The sequence below is a fragment of the Chiroxiphia lanceolata genome, chromosome 17, assembly GCF_009829145.1.
Source record: "Chiroxiphia lanceolata isolate bChiLan1 chromosome 17, bChiLan1.pri, whole genome shotgun sequence".
NCBI classification, from domain to species: Eukaryota; Metazoa; Chordata; class Aves; order Passeriformes; family Pipridae; genus Chiroxiphia; species Chiroxiphia lanceolata.
Genome location: NC_045653.1, coordinates 260,707 through 275,396, shown reverse-complemented (window position 1 = coordinate 275,396; position 14,690 = coordinate 260,707). Strand labels below are relative to the sequence as shown.

The 14,690-nt window shown below is 58.4% G+C and overlaps 1 protein-coding gene across 5 annotated transcripts in view; it reads right to left on the bottom strand.

The window, feature by feature from the left end:
- The window catches only part of DLGAP4 (DLG associated protein 4), a 149,703-nt gene extending 135,878 nt beyond the window's left edge, over positions 1 to 13,825 (bottom strand). For 3 of the 5 annotated variants that reach the window (XM_032705342.1, XM_032705343.1, XM_032705344.1), the window contains exon 1: positions 13,739 to 13,824. The gene's annotated coding sequence lies outside the window, so the exon portion shown is untranslated. Of the gene's footprint in view, positions 1 to 13,738 lie in introns of all 5 variants that reach the window. The other 2 variants (XM_032705340.1, XM_032705341.1) reach the window with 1 other exon arrangement.
- Positions 13,826 to 14,690: the final 865 nt, after the last annotated feature.

Sequence of the window (14,690 nt, the reverse complement as noted above, 5' to 3'; positions counted from 1 at the left end):
TCCCACAATTGGGAAGTCACACCAGGGACTGGTCAGCAGCACAGCAAGCACACCCAGTTCTTGGGGTTCCCCTTACCTCCTGCTTGGCCACTGGTGGCAGGGAGGTGGATCTGGCTGGGGAAGGACTTCAAGAGGAAAGGCCTGTGTTGAGATGGGACTGCCTGAGAGGCACAGGCGATGGGGTCCCTGCACATGCTGACAGGTATGGCCAGACCTCTGAGTAGACCCCCCCAGCCCTGTGTCCACCAGTCTGGCACAGGGGCAGCAGCCCTTTGCCTTTGTGTTTTGGGTGATGGCAAGTGTGTGGAGACTGCTCTGAACCCCTCCCACAGAGCGTCCAGGGACAGGACACTGCCGCAGCCCAGGAGCAGCAGTAGGGCCACTGCAGCCCCTTCTGAGCTCTTGCTGTCCCTGGCAGGGGCCGTGTCCCATGTAGTTCCTTACAGGACCTGGATTCTCTCTCCTGGGTTAGAAACTTCCTCCAGATCAGGCAGGAGGACAGGTGGGTTCAGGACCACCTCAGGAATGGCTCTACAGCTCTGGCCTTCCCAAAAGTCATCCTACTGCTGATCCCCATTCCACAGCACCACATCCCTTTCAAATCCCAAACCACTGATGGGCACAAAGTCAGACAGCTCAGCTCCCTCCCAAAGTGCTCCAAGACTTTCCACAGGAGAGAGCACAGAGCCAGAGCTTGAAAGTACAAGCTTCATCCTCAGGGCACCATGGCAGGGATTCCCCTGCCCTTCACCCTGGTAGGACCCACCCTGGAGTCTCCAACCCTGCTCAGCCCCAGGTGCTCCCTGCAATCCCTGGGCACTGAGCCCTGACCCTGCATTACCCAACAAAGGAATGCAACCCCTCTGGGAAAGCAGAGGGAGGGGACAGGAAGGCTCAGGTCCAGGTCCAGGCACCCACAGAGGAGCAGCTTCATCACAGCGCCAGGCCCAGCCACTACTACAGGAGTTACAGTAGCATGAATGAGTGCTTTCAGTTTTAATGAAGTCAATCTACCTGTAAAAGCTCTTTATACGATCTGAGAGAAAACAGGACTTGCAGCCACATTTTTATGTCATATGAGCGTGTTTTTTGCAGACACCAATTTCCCAGGGATGCCAGCACAGCAGCTGGGAGAAGAGCACCCAGTGCCCAAACTACAGCCCCCCCCCCCCCCCCCAGTTACATGTGGAGCTCCATGGACTTCCAGGGGAGGCAAGATTCCACATTCCCATTATGATAGTAGTCAAAAAAACCAGTGAATTTTGATGGAAAAATAGACATTGTCTTTTCTCTGCTGGGGAGGGGACATCAGAACAAGGTGCTCAGGGAGGTGATGACAAGCCCCTGTCCAGCAAAGACCCCAGGCACCTGGGCTCTCCCTTTCCCTCCTGCTCCCATCCCAAGTGGTGAGCCTATCCTGCCAGCCAGGCTCTCACAGGAAGAGCTGTGCCAGGGCTGTCTCCAGTCCCCAGCAGGTCCCTGTCTGCTTTGCCAGCAAAGGATCATTTTTCCAGTGCCTTCCATTACTCTTGGACCAAGGTACAGGTGCCCTGGCTTCTTCCCAGTTTCACCTTTCCAACCACTGGGGAAAACAGGAGAGTTGGAGCCTGCTTCATACTTGAGATGACCTCAAATCCACAGTTTTGGATTTGTTCTTCCCTCCTCCTTGTGAATCCTGTGAAATTCCCCTTCCCAAGCAATACCAGCCAAGGTCCTGCTGCCAGAGGCCCCCAGGGCTCCGTGGGGAGCAGCACCATGCCTATGCTGGTCCTTCGTGCCTGCAGGAGAGGATAAATGGAGTCATCCTACATAGAAATGTCCAACTGACCAGAAAGCCATCCCATCCCATCTGCAGAGAAAGGAAGGTGCAGGAATGGCCATTGGAAGTTAAAACGTGTCAAGGGAAAAGCAAGTCTTTCCTCCACACAACGCAGGTTGGGGCTCTGAGGGCTCTGTGCTGGGCAGCAGCTGCTCTGATTCTCAGGGGGAGGCAGAGGAGGGGCGACCTGGGGGTCTCCCTGGCCACACAGCTGCCAGGATACTGCAGAGCACTGGGGACCCTCTTTGAGGGGTACCTGGGCTGGGTCCAGGGCAGAGCTGAGTCCTCGCCAGCTACGATGACGGCTTGGTCTCCACCATTTTGGCTTTGCAATCAAAAATGCCTCTTCATACTCTGGCAGCATTTCCAAGGGCAGGAGATGCCATGTACTGTGGGAGCCTCCAGCATCACCCCTGCTCCTCTTGCCCTGTTCCCAGCAGCTCTGTGACAGCCTGGTGGGTCTCGGGAAAACTGGGAGGTTTCTAACACCCCTCCTACACTGGGGCCTCACCACAGGTTACTACAGGGGCGCCCAGACAGGCTCCTGTGCCAGCACTGAGGCAGGAGAGTCCCACCTGCACCCCTTTGCACTCCACAGATCTAGACACTGGCCAGGGCAGGCACCCAGGGTGGGCTGGGGCTCTTCCTTGCACCAAGTTCCACAGGGCCACAATGTGCTGTGACTTCTCATGGAAAAGGTCCTGATGTACCCTGACGGTCCCAGGCACGCCCGCAGGGAGTCACTCCCTGCCCAGTGTGTGGGATGACAAAGCAGCTGCCCTTCTCCCTTCTGCCATTCTCACTCCCAGGAGAGAGCCCCAAGACCTGAGCCTTGAGCCTGAGGTACATGAACATCCCTTCCCAGGGATGTTACAACAGCCTTCCAGCTCCAGTGGAAACCAGTAGATCAGTGTAAAGAGGAATTTGTGGAATTAAAATTACCTTTCCCTTTCTCTGAAATTTGCCTCTGTCCACAGAGCCTCAGTTGTTCCTGCAGTGGTCTGTGGGATGCTAAAGGAGCACCCACTGCACACAGCACACACAGATCCACCCTGGACCAAGATGGGAGCCTGGCAGAGGGACCCTTATGGAACTGGTGGGTGCTTGGTCTGAGCCCACCCCTGTGGAGGAATTGGAAGTGGCTGGAAGGAGTGTGGATGCCAAACATTTCTGGCTGCTGGCAGGGGCAAAAATGGCTGGATTTGGTAGTTTTGATGTCAGAACCCCTAAGCAGGAGTTCCCATAGAACCATAGAATCTCCTGAGTGGGAAGGGACCCCCAAGGATCATCGAGTCCAACCCCTGGCCCTAAAAAGGAGAGAATGCCACAGAATGTGCCTGAGAGTGTTGTCCAAATGCTCCTTGAACTCTGTCAGGTTTGGGATCATGACCATTTCCCCAGTGAGCCTGTTCCAGTGCCTAACCATGCTCTGGGTGAAGAACATAAAGGGTGTATAAAGACTTCCCTGGGAGTGTGATCCATGCTCAGCTCCTGTCAGCATCACCTCCCCAAGCCTCTCCTCCTGTAGGGTCCCCCACAGCCACCAACCCCACAGCAGAGGAAAGGAGACATGGTCATCTAGCAAGGACAGCAAGCACTGCAAGGGAGGGAGCCAACCACTGAGGACTCCCTGCCTGGAAGTGGCTCAACCTTTGCTGGGACAAGCAGTGCCACCAAAGTAGGGCTGCTGGGCTCCCGGGGCCGTGGCAGCACAGAGGCTTCCTTGGCACGGAACAGGGCGTCTCTTCTAATTATATCAGCTCTGTCCCACAAAGAGCAGCTGGGAGCTGGGGTGCCCTATTTACACAGCCCTTCTCTGGGCCCAGCAGCTGCAGTGCTGGCGGACAGCCCGCCCCCAGCCCTGGTACTGGGATGGTCCCACAGCCTTCAGCCTCAGCGGCTGGAGGAGGGGAGCAGCAGCCAACTCCACACCCAGTCAGGATGGCCTGGCACAGCCTGGATGGGCATTTGCTTCTGGGAGGCAGCCGGTTGCATGGGTCTGGGTCAGTGTCCAGTGGATTGGTCGTCTCTCTTCACCCCATCCTCCAGCACCTGGACTGGCTCCTACTGGGCTCCCTGAAGGCTGAGTGATCCCACACTGCCAACAAGGTCTGAGCACTAGAGCAGCACACTGGGGCCAGCAGGATCCTCCTGCAAGACACTGAAGTCTGTGGCCAGGGCAGGCGTGTCCTCACTCACCACCTCCCACAGGCACCCATGCTGGAGCCATGGAGGGGTCTGCAGGACAGGGACTCCAGCTACCTCTGAATGGGTGCCCTGGGCATCCCAAAAGCAACAGTGTCTTCACACCTCTGTGTCCCTCTCCTTGCTTGGCACTTGCCTTCCTTCTCAGCTCAGCCCCTGCCCCAGAAGGTCCTGTCACCTGCCCTGCAAGGTTGTAGTAGAATCCCAGAATACCAGAATGGCTCAGGTTGGAAGAGATCTTAAAGTTCATCTCGTTCCACCCCCTGCCATGGACAGGGACACCTTCCACTAGACCAGGCTGCTCCAAACTCCATCCAACCTGGTCTTGAACACTTCTAGGAATAGGGCATGGATATTAGCCCTGTGTCAAGAGCCACTGGAGGTGGCTGGAGCCATCAGGAGGTAACTGCCACCTCAGGCAGCACCCAGGCTCTGCCATGAGCAAACTACTACTGCCCGTGATGGGACAACTGGAATGAACACACTGATGCCGGGGTTATTCTTCGGTTTGGAGAGTGCCAGGCAAGGGACTGGGCAGGGGCCAAGGGCACTCAGAGCTGGTGCCACAGCAGGGCACAGAGGAGGGGGTGACAAGGGGTTGGTGGATCCCATCCGAAGTTCTCTGTGTTCACCTCCCAGAAATTTCACTGTGCTCTGGAGATCCTGGCACAGTTTCCCCTCTCGTCATGCAGGAACTCTGTCTGGATGCTCCAGTCAGCAGCCTGCCCAAACGATGCTGGAGACCCAGTCCCTCTGCATATATGCTTCAAGATGCCCCTTGGACCTGCCTGGGAGCTGGGCCTGGGGGATCCCCTCCTGCCCTGCACCCCAGCTCAGCCATGACCCCAGAGACACTGCTGTTGGGGTGCTGCTGGTAGGTGTGATCCCGCTCCAGGGGGCTGGGAGGTTCCCTGATTCCAATCCCAGGGAAGCCCAGGGGCTGGGGAGTGGCTGGGGGCTGCCTAGCCCCTGCCACCCAGGGGGATGATGGTTTAATCCCCCTACGTTATTTCAGTTGCTAGGTGATCAAATTATCCATCTGCTTGTGACAGCACGGGAGAGCGCTGTGAGTCAGTCCCTTCCACAGCCAGCAAAAGGGGTTCACTCCAGCCTACCTCCAGCCTGTCCTGGGTCCCTCTGTGCTCACAGGGTGCTCTGATGGCAGAGCCTGCCATGAACAGGGGAAGTAGGCCTTGCCCAGAGAAGTCAGGCTGCCATGGTGCTGTGGGCATCTTCCCATATGCTTCTGCAGAACAGGACCCCTGTGGCATCCTGGAGAGCACGGTCGAGCTGTGTCCTCACTGCACCACCTGGAAGGAGGGGTTTGTTCTATTATATTGGATTGGATGTTAGGAAGAAATTCTTCCCTGTAAAGGTGGTGGTGAGGCACTGGCATGGGTCGCCCAGACAAGCTGTGGCTGCCTCATCCCTGGAAGTGTTCAAGGCCAGGCTGGATGGGGCATGATCTAGTGGAAGGTGTCTCTGCCCATGGCAGACAGTGGAACGAGATGGTCTTCAAGGTCCCTGTTGTAAGTTCCCTTCCAACACAAACCATTCTGTGATTATGTGCTTCATTCCAGAGCAACTTCGAGGGATCAGATGAGCCCCAGTAGAAGCACAGGCAGGTTTGGTGTTACTCTCTGGGACAGCCCAGCACTGTCAGCACAGCCACCCAAGCACCTTCCCCCCCTCCTCAGGGACATCCCTACCCCTGCACTCTATGAACCCAGGGAAAGACATCAGGCTGCTCAAGACAGCGAGGCAGAAAGGCAACACTTTGAGAGAAAATACCATTTTCATAAAGTGAAGTCATTTGGAGGAGGAAAGTGGGAAGGAAGAGAAATAAGAGTGTGTGTATGTGTGTGTGCGTGTGTGTGTGTGTGTGATGCATGCGTATGTGAGAGAGTGACAACAGGAGCCTCCCTCCCTGCAGAGGAGAAACCATCTTAATTTTTTCAGGTTTGGGAGAGTGTTGAGGCACTGGGAAATTAAAGCAACGCCCACAACACCTGTTTGGAAAGTTCGGTTTCTTTAAATGTAGGTGCTGCACAGACCCTTCTGCTGCCAATGGGCACACTTTGGGCTGGTGAGGTGCTGGGGGCTACACAGGACCCCTATCCCCTGCCACATGCAGCCTGCATGATCTGAAGCCCACCAAGGCCAGTAGAAATCTCCTGTGAGATACATGGGCCTTTGCAGGAGCATCACTGGCCCCGTGGAACTTTGCTGCAGGGATAGAGCAGGGTGGCCACCCCAGGGTTTGCCCATCCCAAAGAAGAAGCCCTGCAGCAGGGTGAGGAACACCATGCAGGGCAGAAAAGGAACAGAACCATGGCAGAGCAGCTGGGAGCTGCCCCAAACTGCCTTCTCTGCCTTCTGCCACTGCACATTGGTGAAAGACCCTCTGCTCATCCGCTCCCTCTCACCCCACACACCCTGTGCCGTGCCAGGAGCTCAGCCAGCACCGAGGAACCCACACAGCATCCCAAACCCAGTGCCATGCAACCCAAACCCTGGGAGCTGGGCTGGTGGCCTCCATGCTGCTCTCCACAGCTCTCCCAGGTCCCCCAGCAGCTATCACGACTTCTTAGTGCAAAGAGACTCATTAATGAAGGGGAAAAGGAGGAGGAGGAGCAGGCTGAATGGTCTGTCCTAAGGGACAGTGCAGCAACGAGGAGGAGGAGAGGGTTCAGCATTGATCTCAGGATAAGCAGCCACCGGAGAGAGAGAGAGGAACAACTGTCCGGAAAATAAGTGGGGGTGGGAAGGATGAGGGGTGCAGCTGGCTGGGCAGCCAGTTGGGGGTGGAAGCCATGGAGGTGTGGGCAGGAGGAGCACAGGGAAGGGATGCTGCCTCCAGAGTCACACAGTCCCAGCCTTCACCAAAAGGCAAAGGGGGGCCTGCAGAGCCATGGGCAGGAGGATTGGGTCCTGGGGGATACCCATGACTCCCCTCCCAGGGCTCTTGACCCCAGCTGCATTCCTCGCCCTGGACGTCAAGTCTCTCCATCCTGCAGGGCACGGTCCCTTTGCCAGTGCCTGGTGCCCTGGCACGGCCATGAGCCTGCAGCTTCCCAGCAGCAGCACTGGTGGAGGGAGGAAGTCCGGCTGGGCTATGTGGGAAGGACGTTTTTCTCCAGCTTAGCGGTTCCCAGTTTCCAAACTGTCTCTGCGAGGGGCTGGCTGCTGTGCTTGTTGGCAGCACTGCTAGGGGCTGGGGGGAACCACTGGCCTCTAGCCACCAGCCCCTGGCTGGCTTGCCGTGGGGCAGTGGGCACAGAGCCCCAGAAGTGGGTTTCTCCAGCCCACTGGTTGGCAGTGCTGGAGGCTGCCAGGTAGCAATGGGAGGGGAAAGTTTCCATCCCCACCTCACAGCTCCAAGCAGAGGAGAGGAAACATCAGAGGGGCAGGGGCTACACAGTCAGCAGCTCCACTGCAGCTGCTCCTGCAGCTCTGAGGTCTTGCACCGTTCCTTGGGTTCCTGAACCCAGGGAGCCCCGGTCTGCAGCAGCTTCCTGTCTCTAGGTCACACAGGGTCACACAGAAGGTTTGGCTCCCCATGGCTCTGAGCCATCACCTTGGCCTCCACTGCTCCTGTAGGGCAGCAGGAGGGCTGCCCTCCTCTGCTCACAGCACACGAACAGACTCGAGTGCTGGGGACAGGACTCCCATGCTCCAGGAAAGGATTGAGGAGCTCACAGGGAGCTTGGGTGCTCCACTCCTCGCCAGACCTGCTGCCCCATCACGCAGAGCACAAACCTTCTGTGAGCATCATTGCCTCAGAGGTATCACCCCCTCAGGGAGCATCACCCTCCTCGCTGAGCGGGGGGAGGACACAGCCATAGTGCTGCGGTGGGTCTGTCTATCCATGCCCTCCACATAGCCAGCATGCTGCCCGGAAAGCACAACTCAAACCTTGGCCTGCCATGAAATCATTTTTCCCACCTCAGAGGCTTTTCCCCGCAGCAAGCAAGGACAGGCAGGGAATGGTATTGGTGGCTATGAGCCGACAGCTGAGAAACTGTCCACATTCCAGCTAGCTGAAACACCTCCTAAGACATCCCTGGGCTTCGACCTCTTCCCAAACCAGCAGCAGTGCCCAACTGAGACAGAAGGAGGGTGGGTTATTTAGAAAATGCCAAACCAGCCCTTTCTGATTGTTCAGAAAATCATCTTGCTGTTCAGAACACGAAAATCACTGGATAAAGGACCTTGTCTACTAACTGTGCCTGCTCAGCTCTAACACCAGCCCTGAGTCCCGGCTGCCCCAGCAGCTCTGCCCCAGGAAGAAGGTGGTCCCTGGGGCCTGGCCTGATCCCCGGAGGATGAGAGGCACTGTCCCCCCACAATTTGGGTCAGCTGAGGGTGGGAGCAGGGCAGCAGGTCCCTGTCCCCCAGGTGCTGGGCACCTGGCTGAGGTGCCATCTCAAAGAATTACCCAGATGAACCACCAGAGCAGCCATCCCCTCATACTTCTCTACCATGGGAAGGATTAATTGGACAAGGAAAACAGTGAGGGAGCATCAGCTTCATTCCCGCAGTGAAAACTGTGCCATTAAAATCCTCTTTCCTATGACACACACTGAGCCTATTTCCGTAATAGTTTGGCAGGGGAATAACATTACTGAGCCTATAAATACCTTGTGAGGTGCTGCTCTGGTGATGGAGCAGCAGGAAGTGGCCCTTGCCCACCCAGTGCTGGCCCTGCAGCCTCCTGGGAAGGCACAGGTACCACCATCACGGGAGAATTGAGGGTGATGGACAGGAGAACGTGGGAGGGCTGTCCCAGTCCTGGGGGACAGTGACGGGTTGGGAGAGGACTGTGGTTCATGGGAACAGGACAAGAGGTGTGCAAGCCCTGGAGACACTGGAGGGGACAGAGCTGACTCAAGGGAGCATAGGGATAAGAAGATGGTAGAAAGCATTGGCACCCCAAGGATGTTCCCAAAGCAAACTGTGAAGGTCCCTGCAGCTGCAGCCAAGGACTTTGGTCTGACCCAAACCAGGCTGACACACAACTAACTCATCTCTGTCCTCCTCATAGGGACCCCAGGCACAGAGGGGGGTCTCACACCAGAGCAGGCAGCAACAGAGACTCTTCAGGGCACAAGCTGATGCTCTAAAACACCCCAGGGACACTTGCCACATGTTCTTCCCAGCTGCCCCATCACAGAGGGAAGCTGCTCCCTGCAGATCCCTGGCCATCAGCTGGGTCATCCCAGAGACCCAAAGTGAGGAATCAGCAACCATCTCCAGTGCCTGCTCCTCTACCAAGGCCCTGAGACGGTGCGGGTGAAGAAAACACCCAACAACAGTTGAGAGGGAAGTGGTGGGGAGAGGGTTCCAGCCCCCCAGTCCCCCAGCCCCACTGCAGGCTGTGCAGGGAGGGGAATGGCTGGAGCTGTGGTGCTGCCATCCTGTTGTCACCTGCCAAGGGACACGGTGTGGGTGGTCCCTGTCCCACGGAGGCACACCGAGACAAATGGTTGAGGGATTTGGATATTAAACATTTGACATAAGGGGACTTTCATCACAGGTCTTACCACTCCTCCTGAGCACAAGTGCCAACACCATTCCTGAAAGCTCCTGGGTCCCTCCTGTAGAGCGCTTAGCTGCTCTGAGTCCTCACCAACTGCCCTATGGACAGCACAGGAGATATCAGGGGACATCAAACCCAAAGACAGTTTCTGAAGGCCTGAGGCAATAGCGTCCTTCCACATAAGAGTCACCCAAGGGATGCATAGAAAGGCCCACACTCCCCAGAGACTGCAGAAGCAAGACCAGGGGACATCTAAACCATCCGACAGCGGAGTGTAGGTTTGGGGCTGCTTGTCACCTGCCCCCCCCCCCTCCTCAACCCATGTCACCCACAACCAGAGGGCATAAACCCACTGAGATCATAGAATCACAGAAACATGGACTGGTTTGGGTTGGAAAGGACCTTAAATACCACCTAGTTTCAACCCGCTGCCACGAGATCACCATAACAGCTCTGGAAGTTGTGCTGTGCTTCCTTCGAGCATCTGGAAAGCTTGGCAAGGAGCTGCAGCAAGCCAGGTTTCATTTGGGGAAAGCTCTCAGGAAAGGCCAATTTCCTGACAGTCAGTGGTCCAGACCCACCAGCCAGTCACAAGAAAGGCTGACATCCATGGGAGCCTGCCTGAGCACGGGAGAGCTCAGCCTGGTGGAAACCTTCTCTCTGCAATGTCTCTACAGCAAGAAGAGGAGTAGGATCTTCTCTTGCACACCCAAAACTATAACACAAGGTCACACACAGAGCCCACAGGAATCTCTGCAGGTAGTTGCATGGTTGGGGTAGCCGAAGTCACTGCCCACGGAGGAGCCTAACTGACCTCCCAAACCAGACATGTGAGCAAGTACAAAGTGTGGAATACAGACATCTGCAAAACCCTGTCACATTTATGCCATGGAGAGCTGGACATGCCAAGCCCAGGCTGCAGGAGGTTGGTGCAAATCCCAGGAGTGTTGTTTCAGCAAAGCTCTGCTATACATAACCAGCTTTTGGCAAGACACAGAACCTCAAACAGCAGTTCAAGCCAAGTGCTTCCCTTACAGACTCAAGCAGAACCTTCACGTCCATTTACTCTGCATAAAACTAAAAACGCCTCCAAAATGAAGAATAATCAAGCAGTCTCGCTGCTCAAAACAACTCTGACCACTGCAGTGATGGCCTGTGATCACCTGCAGCCCCTTCCCTTTCAGGGAGTCTGACCAGAGCCCCCTCTCCAACAGCTTCCTCATCGGAGGTGGGCAATGCTCAGCCTGCCTGGGGTGACCCAGGTCACCCCACTGTGCTCCCGGGGACCAGATATGCTGCCCCAGGGTGCGCAGCTGCAGCAAGGGGCTACCCTCTGCCCCTCACCCTGGCATGGCTGGTCAGGGGGCCCAGCCAGCTGCAGCTCAGCCCTGGATCCAGGCTGGACAACGGTGAGAAGAAAAACCTCGCCAAGCTCCGAATCAGCTCCTTGAACCCCATCCAAAAGCAAATGGGAGTCAGCCCAGCTTCTGGCAGCCCGGCACAGCCTCGCCTGGGGGTGATGGTTGAGCTGGCATGAGCTGGCGGCTCTGGCCTGAGCCAGGCGGTGAAACCTGGGACACAGGTGGCTGCCGGGGCACAGAGCCCTCCCAGGGACACATCCTCGTGGGCTGCTCCCCTCTGTGGATGGCGAGGGGATGATGCGGGCAGCGAGGAAGGCAGCTGCCATCCGGATCCCGAGCTATCCATCTTTGTGGCGGCAGCAGCAGCTCAGTGCTGGGAGAGGCCTGATTGTGGGCAGATTAGAGGGGACACGGCGTGTTCATCCCCATCCTGCTGCGCTGTCGCTACCCAGGTTGGAAAATAAAGCCTCATTTTTCATGCAAAGATGCACAATGGTTAACAGGGAAAATTTGCCTGGGAGGCATGCAGGTAGCAAACCAATTTCCAAACCGGTCTCCAATTACTACTGATGGTTATTTGATTTACATTTTTTTGTGGCTTGCCAGATGTTGATTCTCCAAGGGTGAAATTTCACCCAGAATAAGGGTGTAGGAAGGTGCAGAAGTCTCCTGCTGCAGAGTGGCATGTTTCCCTGGAGCTGCTCTGTTCCTCACCACTTGCAGCTTCCAACTGTACCATGCGTCATGGACAGCGAGAGGAGTGAGGAAGCTGAGCTGCTGCAGAGACCAGAGCCACATCTGCCAAGCCCACAACTGGAAAAGCCTCATCTTCTTGCTGGCATAAGCAGCAGCCCCATGTTTCAGAGCAGGACTGGTGGCTCCTACCAGGCGTTAACTTCCTGCAGGAAGCCCCTGAGCTGGCTCTGTGTTTGCTTCCTTGGAGAAGAAGCAGTCAGAGGTGGATTTGCAAGGGTCTGGGAGTCCATTTTGCAGGAAGTGCTCCAAGATGCCCAGCTCCCGTGGAATGACAGCCCTGTACATCTGCATGGACACAGCTGCTCACGGTGCCACAGGTGCTTGCCACACACCAGGGTAGGGGCATGGTGTTGGGAAGGTCACCAGGGCTATGATCCTCAAAGGCACATGGTGCCAAACTCCAATGGAAATGATGGTAACAAATCCTGCTCTTTCCTGGGCCTCATCTCGGACCGGAGCTTTGTCATGTGGCATCTCTCTCCTGGAGGGGACCGGCACGTGGGGGGGACGTTCGTCTGCCCCTCCAAAAGTCTAATGCAAATGCAATGATCCAACCACCACCCCAGGGCTGATCCAGGCCCTTGTTGCAGAGGGGCACGGGGGGGGCACGCAGAGAGCCTGCCAGCCACATCCACAGGGACAGCGGGCACTGCCCTGCCAGGCACAGCTGCTCGCTGCAGACCAGCTCCATTCCCTGCTGGATCCATTCCCCACAGCCCTGCTGGCCCTGGGCAACCCAGAGCATCTTTACATGGGAGATCCAGCAGGAAGAGGACTGCGGGTCAGGCAGACGGGTGAAGAGTCGGGCAATGGACTGAGGGTCGGGCAGGTCTGCCCACAAGCACCGCACACTGCAAAGCATCCCGTCCCAGGAAAAGGGGAGAGTACATCCCGGGCACGGCAAATATAGGCCAGGGCCGTACTCATTGCCAGTGACGGCTCACGGGATAGGGATAGTTGCCCGGAGATGGCCAAGGGGTGCAGCCAGGATGGGGCCCGGGGGGAGCAGGCAGCCTGGGTACATGTGTGCTCACAGACCCCACGCACCTCCCCACACGTGCCTGCTCCCTCCAACACCCCTATGTGTTCCCTGGTGCACGCCCCCAGCCCCCCACGCCTCCTCACTGCGCGCACACCCGCAGGTAACGCATCATCACCTATCGGAGCACACGCGTGCGTGCACCACTCAGCCCCCAGCAGCACACACGCACATCCAAGCGGCACACGCACCCCCGAGCACAGCGCACGCAGGCGCGGGCCGTGCACACCCGCACAGGTTCGATGCGGTGGGCACGCACGGGGAAATGGAGCCACGCTCAGCCCCGCACCCGACACCGGCCGCGCACGGTGGGTCCCGCACCCGACACAGCCGCCCACACGGGCTCCGCAGCGGGTCCCACACACACGCACGGGGCCGTGGGTTCCCGCACATGCACATATATGTGCTGTGGGTAACGGAGGCAGCGGCGTGGCCGGGCTCTGCCGTGGATCCTGCACCCCTGCGCAGCCGCGGCCCCGCCACGCCGCAGCCCGCACCGGCACCCGGCCGCCCGCTGCCCCGCATGGACACGCGTGGGGTGGGATGGGCCACGCCCCCCGGGGGTGCGGGATCTCTCTCTCTCTCTCACACACACACATACACACACACACACACACACACACACACACACACACACACACACACACACACACACACACGCTCTGAGCCCGGTTGGTCTGCAGCCACTTAACTCCTTGTTGCCCGTTCCCGCACCAGCCAGCGCAGCCCTGCATCAGCCAACCCCTTCCCCGCACCGTCCAGCCATCCAACCTGCACCGTCCCTTCCAAGCCCCTTCCAAGCACCGTCCGGACCTTCGCCCAGCACCGTCCATCCCTCCATCCCGCACCGTCCAACCCGTTTCCCATATCGTCTGTACCTTCGCTCCGCACCGTCCATCCCCGCACGCCCAGCGCCGGCCTGGCTCCGCACCGCCCTCCCGGCGAGGGCTGCGCCTCCCGCCCCGCTCCCGGCGCCCCTGACCCGGCCGCCTCCGGCCCCGCCGCAGCCCCCTTCTCACCTGGCCCGCCTGTGGGGGTCCCGCGGCGGGGCAGCGCCCGCTCCTCGCAGCGCCCCGGCGGGCTGGGCGGGGGGCCCGGCTCGGCTCGGCTCGGCTCGGCCCGGCCCGGCCCTGGCCCCGGCCCCGGCCCCGGCCGCTGGCCGGCCCCTCTGCCCCCCTGCCCGCGGCGCGGTGCGGCCGCCTCGCCCCTATGCGGAGGCTCCAGCGGCACCGAGGCGATGCCCATTCATTCAGCTTGGCCCCCGCAGCCCTCCCCTTCCGCCCCGCGCCCCAGCCGCCTGCATGGAGGAGGCTGGCGATGCTGCAGCGGTACCCAGAGCCCCCGGAGAGCACAGTGCGGAGAGGAGGGAGGGAGAGGAGGAGGAAGGAGAGCAGAAGGAGGGAAGAGGAAAGAGGGAGAGGGAGATGGCTGCCCCCAAAACCAGAGCTGGATCTGTAGAAGACTCTGGGATTTCCACAAGGAAATCAGGGCAGGGAATGGAGCGGGGCCGGCGCAGCACACCCCCCCCCCCCCAACCCCAGCCCGGCACCGCACTTCCAGCTCGGCACCCAGGAATGCTGCCGGAGTGGCAAGGGCAAGCCAAAGGCTGCGGACTGCGGGTGGTGGGCACGGCTCCGCACAGGGCCAGGGCAGGGCCCCCGCGGAACTGAAATGTGCTCCTCTAACTCAAGACTGACCCAGACAGGGGGCACCAGCCACTCCAGCCAGGACCTTGGCTTTAAGGACATGGAAAGCTCGGAGGGACCTTTTGATGGTGTTGCCAGCCTGGTGCACAGGGTCTGCATGCTTGGCCCCACACCTGCCCTTGCACCCTCCCAACTTTGCTCAGACAGGGCTCTTCCACCCCCTTGCACAGCCACGACTCCCCCTAATGCACTGGGGTCCCAATGTCCTGAGCCCCAGGATAACATCCTGCACGCCACATCAAAATTTCTCAGCTTTTCCTAATCT